The following is a 12536-nucleotide window of genomic DNA, read 5'->3' on the forward strand; positions in this document are numbered from 1 at the left end:
CCTGTAGGCTATAGTGGGGACATAGGATTTTATTTATTGTGCAATGGGAAGGCATTGGAGGGTTGAGCAGAGGTCAAAAGAATTATTATTTTTTTTTTAGGGGATGACTGGTGGAGTCCCCAGCAAACACAGTTGACAGTTCCTGTATCTAGTCTTCCACTAGTTTATACTACACCTCTGCTTCCTTTTATAGTGTAAGCTGTTTACATGACTCCTCCTGCAGCTTTTACTTTGTAGAGGTCAGAGACCTCCACATATTATTATACTATATTAAGGAAAGTAAAAGGCCTAACAGTCTATATTATTTGTTTTTTAAAAATCTAAATGATGGCCCTGGCTGGTTTGGCTCAGTGGAAAGAGTGTCAGCCTGCAGACCGAAAGGTCCTGGGTTCGATTCTGGTCAAGAGCACATGCCTGGGTTGTGGGCTTGACCCCCAGTAGGAGGTGTGCAGGAGGCAGCCGATCAGATGATTCTCTTTCATCATTGATGTTTCTCTCTTTCCCTCTCCCTCTGAAATCAATAAAAATACATATTTTTTAAAAATCTATGTGATGGCCCTAGCCAGTATGGTTCAGTGGGTAGAGCATCGTCCTGTGGCCTGAAGGGTTCCAGGTTTGATTCGGGTTAAGGGCATATGCCCAGGTTTCAGACTCAAACCCCAGTAGGGGGCGTGCAGGAGGCAGATGGTCAGTGATTCTCATCAATGATTTTCTATCATTCCCTCTTCCTTCCTCTCTGAAATCAATAAAAATATATATTTTTAAAATAAACCTTTTAAAAAATCTAGATGATGTATACATACATAGAAAAGAGTGTGGCAAGATGAACACTAAACTGTCAATGGTAGTTTGGGGAAAGCATTCTTAAAATTCTGTGCTGTTTTGATTTCTTTATAATTACCACATACCTATTGTTTCTATATTAAAAATGAAGTACTTGTGAATGATTCCATTGAAAATTTTTCCTATTACACTTGCCATTCAATATTATATTAGTTTCAGGTGTACAGTGTAGTGGTTAGACATTTATATGACTTATGAAGTGATTCTCCCTCCCCCCCCATAAACCTAGTACCTACCTGACACCACACATACTATTAGAATATTATTTGACTATATTCCCTATACTGTCCCTTACATCCCTGGGACTGTTTTGTAACTGCCAATCTGCACTTCTTAATTCCTTCACCTTTTCACCCACTCCCCCATGTGCCCCTCCCCTCTGGCAACCATCAGTTTGTTCTATATATGAGTTTGTTTCTGTTTTCTTTGTTCATTTGTTCTTTGGATTACATATAAAAATGAAATTATATAAAAAATGAAATTATATGATATTTGTCTTTCTCTGTTTGACTTATTGCACTTAGCATAATATTTACCCTCTAGGTCCATCTGTGTTGCAAATGGTGGTTTCATTCTTTGAATGTTTATGCTGTTCTGGAAAAGGCAAAACTACAGGGCCAGAGAAGAACAGTGGGTGTCAGGATGGGGAATAGGGGGAGGGGGTGACTAGAAAAGGAGACAAGGGAACTTTTTGGGGTGATGTAAATGTTTGATATTTTGATTTATTGTGATAACAGACAAATGTCTATGAGTTTGTTAAAACTCACTGAACTATAAGATTAAAAAAAAAGTGAAGGCCCTGGCTCGATGGGTCAGTTGGTTAGTGTTGTTTCTATTCACCAAGGTTACAGTTCAATCCTCTGGTCAAGGCACATACAGTAATCAACCAATGAAGGTATAATTAAGTGGAACAACAAATAGATGTGTGTCTGTCTCTCTCTAAAAAAATATAAATTTTAAAAAAATGAATTTACTGTGTGTAAATTATACCTCAATAAATCTAACTTCAAAAAATGAAATATGCAGGGAAAATAAAGCAAGGATTTTATTTTAAAGTATTTTAATTACACAATAATAATCCATTATGCTTTTAAAAGTTGGAACATTACAGGTCAATCTAAAGCAGTGGTCGGCAAACTCATTGTCAACAGAGCCAAATATCAACAGTACAACGATTGAAATTTCTTTTGAGAGCCAAATTTTTTAAACTTAAACTTCTGCCGAAACCGGTTTGGCTCAGTGGATAGAGCGTCGGTCTGCGGACTGAGGGGTCCCAGGTTCGATTCTGGTCCAGGGCATGTACCTTGGTTGCGGGCACATCCCTGGTGGCGCGTGTGCAGGAGGCAGCTGGTCGATGTTTCTCTCTGATCGATGTTTCTGGCTCTCTATCCCTCTCCCTTCCTCTCTGTAAAAGATCAATAAAATATATTTTAAAAAATTAAAAAAAACAATAACAACTTCTAACGCCAATTCTTCAAAATAGACTCGCCCAGGCCATGGTATTTTGTGGAAGAGCCACACTCAAGGGGCCAAAGAGCCGCATGTGGCTCGCGAGCCGCAGTTTGCTGACCACGGATCTAAAGTCTTGTGTGTCATTGGCGCCCATCCTGAGTCCCCTCTTTCCTTCTCAGGGGTAATCACTGATGTTTGTTCTTCCAGATCTTTTTTTTAAAAATACACAAACCCGGGCCATAGAAAACATACAACACTTATATATACACACGTGTGTGCTCTTTTCTTACATTAATGGTATCATGCAGTACCTGATACTCTATTCAACACCTTTTTCACTATTTTTATATCTGTTGATAAAGATCTACTACGACATTTCAAGTACAGTATTGCTTTTTTTCTTTCTATCATGCTGTACCTTATTCTGCACCTCTCATCAGTGTGGTTTTTTTAAATCCTCACCTGAGGATTTTTTAAAAAATTGATTTTAGAGAGCGGAAGGGGGAGCTAGAGAGAAACATGGATATGGATATGTTGCCTCTCTTACCTGCCCACCGGGGATCAAACCGTAACCTAGGTATGTGCCCTAATCTGGAGTGGAACCCGCAACCTTTTGGTGTACAAGAGGATGCTCTCACCGTCAGTGTTTTTTATGTTTAACTCCTTGAAAGGGCAGCAGATTGCATTCTATTTTATGACCACACCACATTCTGCTAATCCATTGTAACGAGGAAGTTAAGCTGCTCCGTTTTTCGCTCTTACGATGATCACGTGCCTTTGGTGCTCGCGTGCTGGGGCTGGCACACGTTTGTGCTTTTTCAGTTTGAATAAGCGAAGGCTTTGTGTTTTCCCAGGTAGGGACCTCTAGCCCCCGAGAAGCGGAGGGCAGGAGCAGCGACCCCGCCCACTGCAGCGGAGAGAGCTCCGTTCCCCCTTCCCCCTCCGCAACCGGTCTTCTCCGCCCCTTCCTCTGTGCCCAGGGCACCTTCCCAGCAAGCACTGCGGTATTTGCATATCGACTAAGACAGTTTTTGCCTTTGCTTCTAAATAAAAATAAAAAGGCAAATCAGAATCTCTTTGTAAAGCATTCCATCTGACTCATAAGATCTTGAAATTTCCTCCTCAATTTCTGGAGCATAGAATAGGAGTTTGTAAACAGTTTTTTTCCCACTTTTACCAAAACGGGGGTTCGCTCACACTGCCTCCCTGCTTTCAGAGCGGCAAGGCAAAAAGGGCTTCTGTCGTGAGTGGCACATGTAGAGCAGCCTGATTGCTCTGCGTGCGGAATCGACATCAAGAGATTTCGGAAGCATAATTTTTTGGTACTTGGGCAGCTGGTGATCGTTGGTCCTGGCGCCCGTGCTGTGAGGTGTAAAGAAAGTGACCTGGGTTTTTGTTATGGTGTAACTGGAAAAGATGGGTGTTACCCTACGTGAGGGCAGACGTCGTGTGTCCATTCCTAAAGCTAAGCCCGTCTTCTTTTTATAATCTTTCCTCTTTAGAAACATAGGGGCGATAGTTTAAAACGCCAATTAAGTAGCACTCTCTTACTGCTGGTAGCAACAACCTTTCTGGGCAGCAAATCAGCAACACATTCCATCTCCTAAGTTTGTATCCTCCTATGTAAGATTATGTTTAAGATATTTAGCGGTAAGGGTTCATTCATTCTATAGCTTATTTTTTAATACATTTTTATTGATTTCAGAGAGGAAGGGAGAGGGAGAGATAGAGATTCATTCTAACAGTAAATGTGTCTTGTACTCCAACGGACCCAGTCCAGTGCCTGACTACACAAGGCTTAAATTTAGTGCAGGGAGAGAATAGCAAAGGGAGGATAACACTGAATTGGGCTCTGAGTGGGATGTCTGGGAAAGCTTTCCTGAGGCAAATACTTTGAAGCTAAAACCTAAAGAATAAATAGAAGACAATCAGGCAAAGTGGGAGGGAAGGGCTGTTTAAGTAAAGCCAAAGCCTTGAGGGAGAATGTGCTGCAGTCCAAGAAAGGCCAAGATGTTCAGAGTGAAACCATCCACTTGGCAAGACAGAGGGAAGTCTGAAGACTCCGCTGAGGCCTGGTCTCACAAGCCTGGGATGTTCATTACAGTATTTATTTGTTTATATATATTTATTGTTGACGGTATTACAGATGTCTCCTATTCCCTCCCCCCTTTACTCCTCTCCTCCCAGCCTCTACCCACCCCCCAGGTCTTTAGCACCCTATTGCTTGTGTCTATGGGCTATGCATATAAGTATGTAAGTTTTTTGGTTTATCTCTCCTTGTCCCTCCATTCCCACATTGAGGTATCAGTCTGCTCCATGCTTCCATGCTTCGGGTCTTATTTTTTTGGTCAATTCATTTTGTTCATTAGATTCCATGCAGTGTTTTTTATAAAGCAGAAGAAATCAAAAATTACCTACACCAGGTATCAGCAAACTTTTTCTGCAAAGGGCCAGATAGTACATACTTTAGATTTTGTGACCTTATAATCTTTGCTAGCCACTCAACTCTGCTGTTGCAATACGATGAAAAATGTCACTCCTCTCCGTAGGAACAGTGTCTTTTTTTGTATAATATATACTAGAGGTCCGGTGATCAGGTTCCCCAACTCCCGGCCTCCCCGCCTCCTCCTTCCCTGGCTCCCTCAGCGCCCCGCTGCAGCAGCTGGTCGCCTGCCATGTTTCGCGCTGCCCCCTGGTGGTCAGCGTACGTCATAGCGAGCGATCGAACTCCCGGTCTCCGGGGAGAACTCCAGAGGGGACAATTTGTATATTAGCCTTTTATTATATAGGATGATTTGGAACAGAATTTCTTCATAGATCAGGCACATGTTTCCATAACACCTTTATTCCTGCTGTTTTTATCTCATTTCAGTGAGTCCTGCCCCAAGGATGATCAAAGGTATGCTGGTCCTGATGGAATTCTGTTCTTTCCGATACTGCTGGTACCTGTTGGGGACCAGGTGTTGAGGGAGCCACCAGCCTTGATAGGGCCAGGGAAGCAGGAACTGGCTCAGCAGCGCCAGCTAGTGACTGGAAGCAGAGGGGGTAGGATGCAGGAATGTCAGGCCAGGTGGGCACTTCAGGAGAGAGCAATAGTTGTGTGTGAGGGGAAACCTTATTTATTTATTTATTTATTTACTTATTTATTTATTTAATTAGGGGAAAACTTATGTAACAAAGTGAAATGCTAATTTCTCTGACTCTGTCTTAACTCTAACCTGCATTTGCCCCATGGCCTTCAGGCAAATAGCTCCTGCTATAGATATGCTAATTTTAGAGAAATTTGGCTTGAGGCTTGAATTTTTGGCAAAGATTTTTAGGAGCCTCCAGACCAGACTCAGATTAGCAGGGGACTGGAAACAATGAGATTTAGAGATTCCCTGTTCTCCCTTAGATCCCTGTTAACACCTAGATGTCTGAGGTCTCACACACTTCTTTCTCCACTTCGTCTCCCTTCCCTTAACATAAAAGAAGCCTGAATTCTGGGCTCTTGAGATGGATTTGAGAAAACTCTAAGGTCCCCCATCTTTTTGAGCTGGCACCTTCTCAATCAATAAAACTTTCCTTTCTCTAAACTCTGATGTTTTGAATATTGGCATTTGAAGCATAGGTCACATGTACCTTGAACCAGTAACACTTAGGCTTGTTCTATGTAGAGATACCAGAATAGCAAGGGTGGTATATAGTGAGAAGCTATGAAGAGACAGTATTTATTTACAACTTACCTTCTTGATGGGAGGATAGGGAGCAAAGCTGGTAGCAACTACCACAAGGCGAGTGACAGGTGCCCTGCCCATCTGGCCCCACTTGACCCAGAGGTGTGGGCATGACGAGGTTAAGCAGTGAGTTGCACCCTCTCCACTTCTGAGTCTGAGCCCAAGGAGTGGGACCTCTTGTTTTCCCTCCTCACTGTGAATCCTGCTTGTGTCTGGGTGGTCTAGAATGTGGTGCCTTTTCTTGGGATGCAGGCAGAGCATAAGATGAGAAAAAGGTTTCTACCAAGCCATCAGCACCTGTCTACTCACATCCCAACACCATGGGAGATCAGGCCAGCCCCAGGGTGATGGACTCCAGATCACCGCGTTTCAGGACCTGCCCTATGTTTCTGTCTTCTTTCAATTCTCCTTTTCAAAATGGGCCTATTGGTGTGAGGATTTAATTCTAAAGCTGCAGAGGAAGGTCTCTATACCTCAGCCTCCTGACCCAGAAGGCAAAACTATTCTTCTTTTGGTATTTTTTTTTCTGCTGTCCATTTAAAAATGTGAAAACGTTCTTAGGTTCTCAGGCAACAGCCGGGAAGCTATAGTTTACTGGCCCCTGGCCTACAAATTCAAGAGCAAAAAGAGCCTGGTCAAACCAAATATGGGATAGCCACACAATGGAATACCATGTACTCATTAAAATTTTGAAACATGCCCTAGCTGATTTGGCTCAGTGGATAGAGTGTCGGCCTGCGAACTGAAAGGTCCCAGGTTCGATTCCAGTCAAAGGCACATGCCCGGGTTGTGGGCTCGATCCCCAGTGGGGGACTTGCAGGAGGCAGCCGATCAATGATTCTCTCTCATCACAGATGTTTCTATCTCTCTCTCCCTCTTCCTTCCTCTCTGTAAAAATCAATAAAATATATTTAAAAATAGAAATAAGCCCTAGCCGGTTTGGCTCAGTGGATAGAGCATCGGCCTGCAGACTGAAGGGTCCCAGGTTCGATTCCGGTCAAGGGCATGTACCTTGGTTGCAGGCACATCCCCAGTGGGGGTGTGTGCAGGAGGCAGCTGATCGATGTTTCTTTCTCATCAGTGTTTCTAACTCTCTATCCCTCTCCCTTCCTCTCTGTAAAAAATCAATAAAATATATATTTTAAAAAAATAAATAAATAATAATTTTTTAAAATGTTGAAACAGCCTGGCTGGTGTGGTTCAATGGTTGAGCATCAACCCAGGAACCAGAAGGTTGCTGGATCGATTCCCTGTCAGGGCACATGCTGGGTTGTGGGCCCAATCCCCAGTAGGGAGCGTACAGGAGTCAGCCAAGGATTCTTTCTCATCATTGATGTTTCTATCTCTCTCTCCCTCTCCCTTCCTCTCTCTGAAATCAATAAAAAATACTTTTTTTAAAAAAGAAACAGAAGTATTTATGATAATGGTTCACCCCTATGGAACACTTATCAAGTGCCAGGCTCTGTATTATGCTCTTAGATATATTAACTCCCATAAATCATCACATAAGCCAGTGAAGTAACTAGTAGTATTATATTCACTTTACATAAGAAAACAGAAGCTCTGGGAGGCCCAGATCACATAGAAAGTAGCCAGAGGTGAGCCCAGGTCTTTTGATAGGAATGAGTTGTTCCAACTGTACAGAATGTCTAAGGGAAATGTCAACTATAGTGGAATCTGTTAGGGAAGATTTATTGGAAAACTGAAGCTTTTTTCCTTTGGTTTATCCATATTTCCTTATTAAATATGGAGTGCATAAACAGGTTAGAGAAATTGTGAGGAATACAAATGAAAAATAAAATCAGACTAGAGGCAGAGAGAGAAAGAGAGAGGCATTGATTTGTTATTCCACTTATTTATACATTCACTAGAGGCCCAGTGCATAACATTTGTGCGGGGAGTTGGGGGGTCAGCCCGGCCTGTACCCTCTCGCAGTCCGGGACCCCTCGTCCTTACTGCTCGCCTGCTCACTGCTCCTTAGCACTGCCACGGAGGCAAGAGAGGTTCCTGCCATCGCCGCTGCACTCACCAGCCGTGAGCCCGGCTTCTGGCTGAGGGGCGCTCCTCCTGTGGGAATGGGCAGCTCCTGCATTGAGTGTCTGCCCCCTGGTGGTCAGTGTGCATCACAGTGACCAGTCATTCCAGCGGTTGTTCCGCTGGTCAATTTGCATATTAGGGTTTTATTATATAGGATTGGTTGATTCTTGTCCGTGCCCTGCCTGACTGGAGATAGAACCTGCAACCTTGGTGTAGTGGGAAAACACTAACCAACTGAGCTACCCAGCCAGGGTAAAGCTCTGGCCTTTTGAAGGCTGGAAGGAAGAGGTTGTCAGTTGGTTAGAAGAGAAGAGGAAGTTTCCATCCTTCAGGTGGCTAAATAAGCATGGCTCCTTCATTAAAAACCAAGAAAACCTGGTTACTGAGTTCCCCTATTGGTCTATATCTGAGATACTGGGATTAGTGACTACAGACAGGAAATGATGGTCACGCAAAATTTTAAGAAAATTCCATTTATAATAACATAAAAGTGAATAAAATACTTAGAAATAAATTTAACCAAGGATGTGAAACTTAACTGAGGAGGAGTATAACTTGAATACTGAAAACTATAAAACATTGCTGAAAGAAATTAGACATAAATAAATGGAAAGATGTTCCATGTTCATAGATTGGAAGACTTAGTATTGTTAAGATGTCAATACTAGCCAACGTGATTGGTGGATTCAATGCAATTCCTATAAAAATCCTAAACATCTTTTTTTTTTAAACAGAAATAGAAAGACCCATTCTAAAATTCATGTGAAATCTCAAGGGATCCTGAATAGCCAAAACACTTGAAAAAGAACAAAGTTGGAAGAATTCACTTCCTGATTTCAAAACTTACTAGAAAGAGTAACTAAAACAGTGTGGTGATTTTATAAAGACATATATGTAGGCTAATGGAATAGAGAGCCCAGAAATAAATCCTGACATTGAATGATTTTTGGTAAGACCACCCTGGCTGGTGTGGCTCAATTGGCTGGAGTGTTTTCCCATGCACCAAAAGGCTGCCAGTTTGATTCTCAGTCAGGGCACATACCCAGGTTGTGGGTTGATCCCCCATGGGAGTGTGTATGAGAGGCAACCGATCAATGTTTCTCTCATACATTGATGTTTCTCTATCTCAGTTCCTTCCCCTCTTTCTCTTTCTAAAATCAGGAAAACATATCCTCGAGTTGATGGGGAAAAAGAGACATTTTTGGGGGCTAGCAATCTGAATCTAGTCACTGCCCCTTTAATTGTCTGGTCCTGCAAGACTGGTTTACTCCCATTTTAGAGAGGCCATAAACCTTCCCCAGACGAAGTTATCAATGCTGGCGCCAGGCCAGGCCTTTGGTTGAGATCTCAAAGCCCCAGCACATGGGGCTCTTTAAGAACTTGCAAAGGGGACCAGAAAACCCCATATTTGGGAGACAAAGGACTGAAAAAGATATAAAAAGTGACAACTTCCTCCATGTTGCTGCTCAGAATTTGAAAGATTTTTTTTTTCCTCTGGGCCCCGCACATGATAAAGTGTAACTCCATTTCTCTAAGTGTTGCTTGGTTTTACTCCAGTCTTCTGTAACAGAGTGAGAATTAAAAAAAAAAAAAAAAAAAGGAGTGCCAAGACCATTCAATGGAGAAAGGAGAATCTTTTCAGGAAGTGGTGCTGGGAAAACTGGATATTGACATACAAAAGAATGAAGTTGAACCACATACATAAAGTAATTCAAAATGAATCAAAGATCTAAACATAAGAGCTAAAATTATAGAGCTCTTAGAAGAAAATGGGAAAAAGCTTCATGACATTGGATTTGTTACTGATTTCTTTCTTTCTTTTTCTTTTTTTGTTAATCCTCACCAGAGGATATTTTTTCCCATTGATTTTTAGAGTGGAAGAGAAAGGGAGAGACAGAGAGAAACATCGATGAAAGGGAGAGACATCGATTGATTGCCTCCCGTGCACATGCACTGCAACCAGGCCCAGGATCAAGCCTGCAACCAAAGTACAAGTCCTTCACTGGAATTGAACCCGCAACCCTTCAGTCTGAGGGCCAACACTCTAACCACTGTGTAAAACTGGCTAGGACTAATTTTTTTTAATGTTGATTAAAAAAAATACTTTTATTGATTTCAGAGAGGAAGGAGGAGAGAGAAACATCAATGATGAGAGAGAATCATTGATTGGCTGCCTCCTGCAAACCCCCTACTGGGGATCGAGCCCACAACCCAGGCATGTACCCTTTTTCGGAATCGAACTTGGGACCTTCAGTGCCCAGGCTGACGCTCTATCCACTGAGCCAAACCAGCCAGGCCTAGGATTGATTTCTTGAATATGACACCAAAAGCACAAGCAACAAAAGAAAAAGTAAGTAAATTGGACTTCATAAAAATTTAAAACTTTTGTTCATCAAAGGCCACTATTGCCCAGCCGTTGAGTATCGACCTATGAACCAGGGGGTCACGGTTCGATTCCTGGTCAGGGCACATGCCTGGGTGGCAGGCTCGATCCCCAGTAGGGGTGTGTAGGAGGCAGCTGATCGATGATTCTCTCTCATCTTTGATGTTTCTATCTCTCCCTCTTGCTTCCTCTCTGAAATCAATCAATCAATATATAAAATTACAGAGCTCTTAGAAGAAAACAGGAAAAAGCTTCATGACATTGGATTTGTTACTGATTTCTTTCTTTCTTTTCCTTTTTTTGTTAATCCTCACCAGAGGATATTTTTTCCCATTGATTTATATATATATATATATATATATATTATTTATATATATATATTTTATATATATATATTTTATATATATTTTATATATATATTTTATATATATATATATTTATATATATATATTTATATATATATATATATATATATATTTTTTTTAAAGGCCACTATCAGGAGAAGGAAAAGGCAACCTACAGACTTGGAGAAAATATTTGCAAATCACATATCTGCTAGGAGGTTAAAATACAGAATATATAAAGAACTACAACTCAACAATAAAAAAGGGAACACAATTCAACAATAGACAAAAGACTTAAATACTCATTTCTCTAAGGATATACAAATGGATTATAAGCACATGAAAAGTGCTTATAATCATTAGGAAAATGCGAATCAAAACCACAAATCATGAGGAAAATGCAAATCAATACCACTTCATACCTATCAGCATGGCTACTATAAAAAAAATAGAAAATTACAAGTGTTGATAAAAATGTGAAGAAATTGGAATCCTTGTGCACTTAGTAGTAATGTAAAGTGATACAGCCATTGTGGAAACCATTATGGTGATTCCTGAAAACATCGGATTTAGAATTGCCTATGACCCAGCAATTCCACTTCTGGGTATATACCCAAAAGAACTGAAAGCAGAATTTCAAAAAGATATTTGTACACCCATATTCACAGCAGCATTATTCATTATTGCCAAAAGATGAAAGCGATAAAAATGTCCATCAAAGAATGAATGGATACACAAAATGAATGAATATCCATATAATGAAATATTACTTGGCCATAAAAAGGAATAAAGTTCATATACAAGGAGATACAACATGGATGAACCTTAAAGACATGCAAAGTGAGCCGAAACCGGTTTGGCTCAGTGGATGGAGCGTCGGCCTGTGGACTCAAGGGTCCCAGGTTCGATTCCGGTCAAGGGCATGTACCTTGGTTGCGGGCACATCCCCAGTAGGGGGTGTGCAGGAGGCAGCTGATCAATGTCTCTCTCTCATCGATGTTTCTAACTCTCTATTCCTCTCTCTTCCTCTCTGTAAAAAATCAATAAAATATATTACAAAAAAAACAGACATGCAAAGTGAAATAAACCAGACTCAAAAGGACAAATATCGCCCTGGCCGGTGTGGCTCAGTTGGGCGTCATTCCTGACACAGGTTGTCAGTTCAATTCCTGGTCAGGGCACATGCCTGAGTTGCAGGCTCGATGCTCAGTAAGGGACCTTCAGGAGGCAGCTGATCAATGTTTCACTCATGTCGATATTTCTCTCTCTAAATATCAATAAACTTATTTATTTGTGTGTTTTTTTTTTTATTTAAATCCTCACCCAAGGATATTTTTCCATTGATTTTTAGAGAGAGTGGAAGAGAGAGGGAAAGTCAGAGAGAAATATTGATGTGAGAATAATACATCAATCGGTTGCCTCCTACATGAGCCCTGACCAGGGCCTGGGCCGGGGAGGAGCCTGCAATCACTATACATATGTGCCCTTGACCAGAATCGAACCCAGGATCCTTCAGTCCACAGGCCGATGCTCTATCCACTGAGTCAAACTGGCTAGGGCAATAAACTATTTTTTAAAAGGGACAAATATCATATGATTCCACTTATTTGTAGTACCTAAAGCAGTCAAATTCATAGAGACAGAAAATAGAATAGTAGTTAACAGGTGCTGGAGAGAGGGGGTATGGGAAGTTATTATTTAATGAACACAGAGTTTCAGCTGAGGGTGGTGACAAAGTTCTGGAAATGGATGGTGGTGATG

The 12536-nt window shown here is 41.4% G+C and overlaps 1 non-coding gene across 1 annotated transcript; it reads left to right on the forward strand.

Moving 5' to 3' along the window:
• The first annotated feature begins 3522 nt into the window (after window positions 1-3522).
• LOC114233987 (U11 spliceosomal RNA) lies at window positions 3523-3656 on the forward strand. The gene has a single exon (XR_003620189.2). It is a non-coding gene; the product is annotated as a U11 spliceosomal RNA (small nuclear RNA).
• Window positions 3657-12536: the final 8880 nt, after the last annotated feature.

Source organism: Eptesicus fuscus, chromosome 9, assembly GCF_027574615.1.
Source record: "Eptesicus fuscus isolate TK198812 chromosome 9, DD_ASM_mEF_20220401, whole genome shotgun sequence".
Classification (NCBI taxonomy): domain Eukaryota; kingdom Metazoa; phylum Chordata; class Mammalia; order Chiroptera; family Vespertilionidae; genus Eptesicus; species Eptesicus fuscus.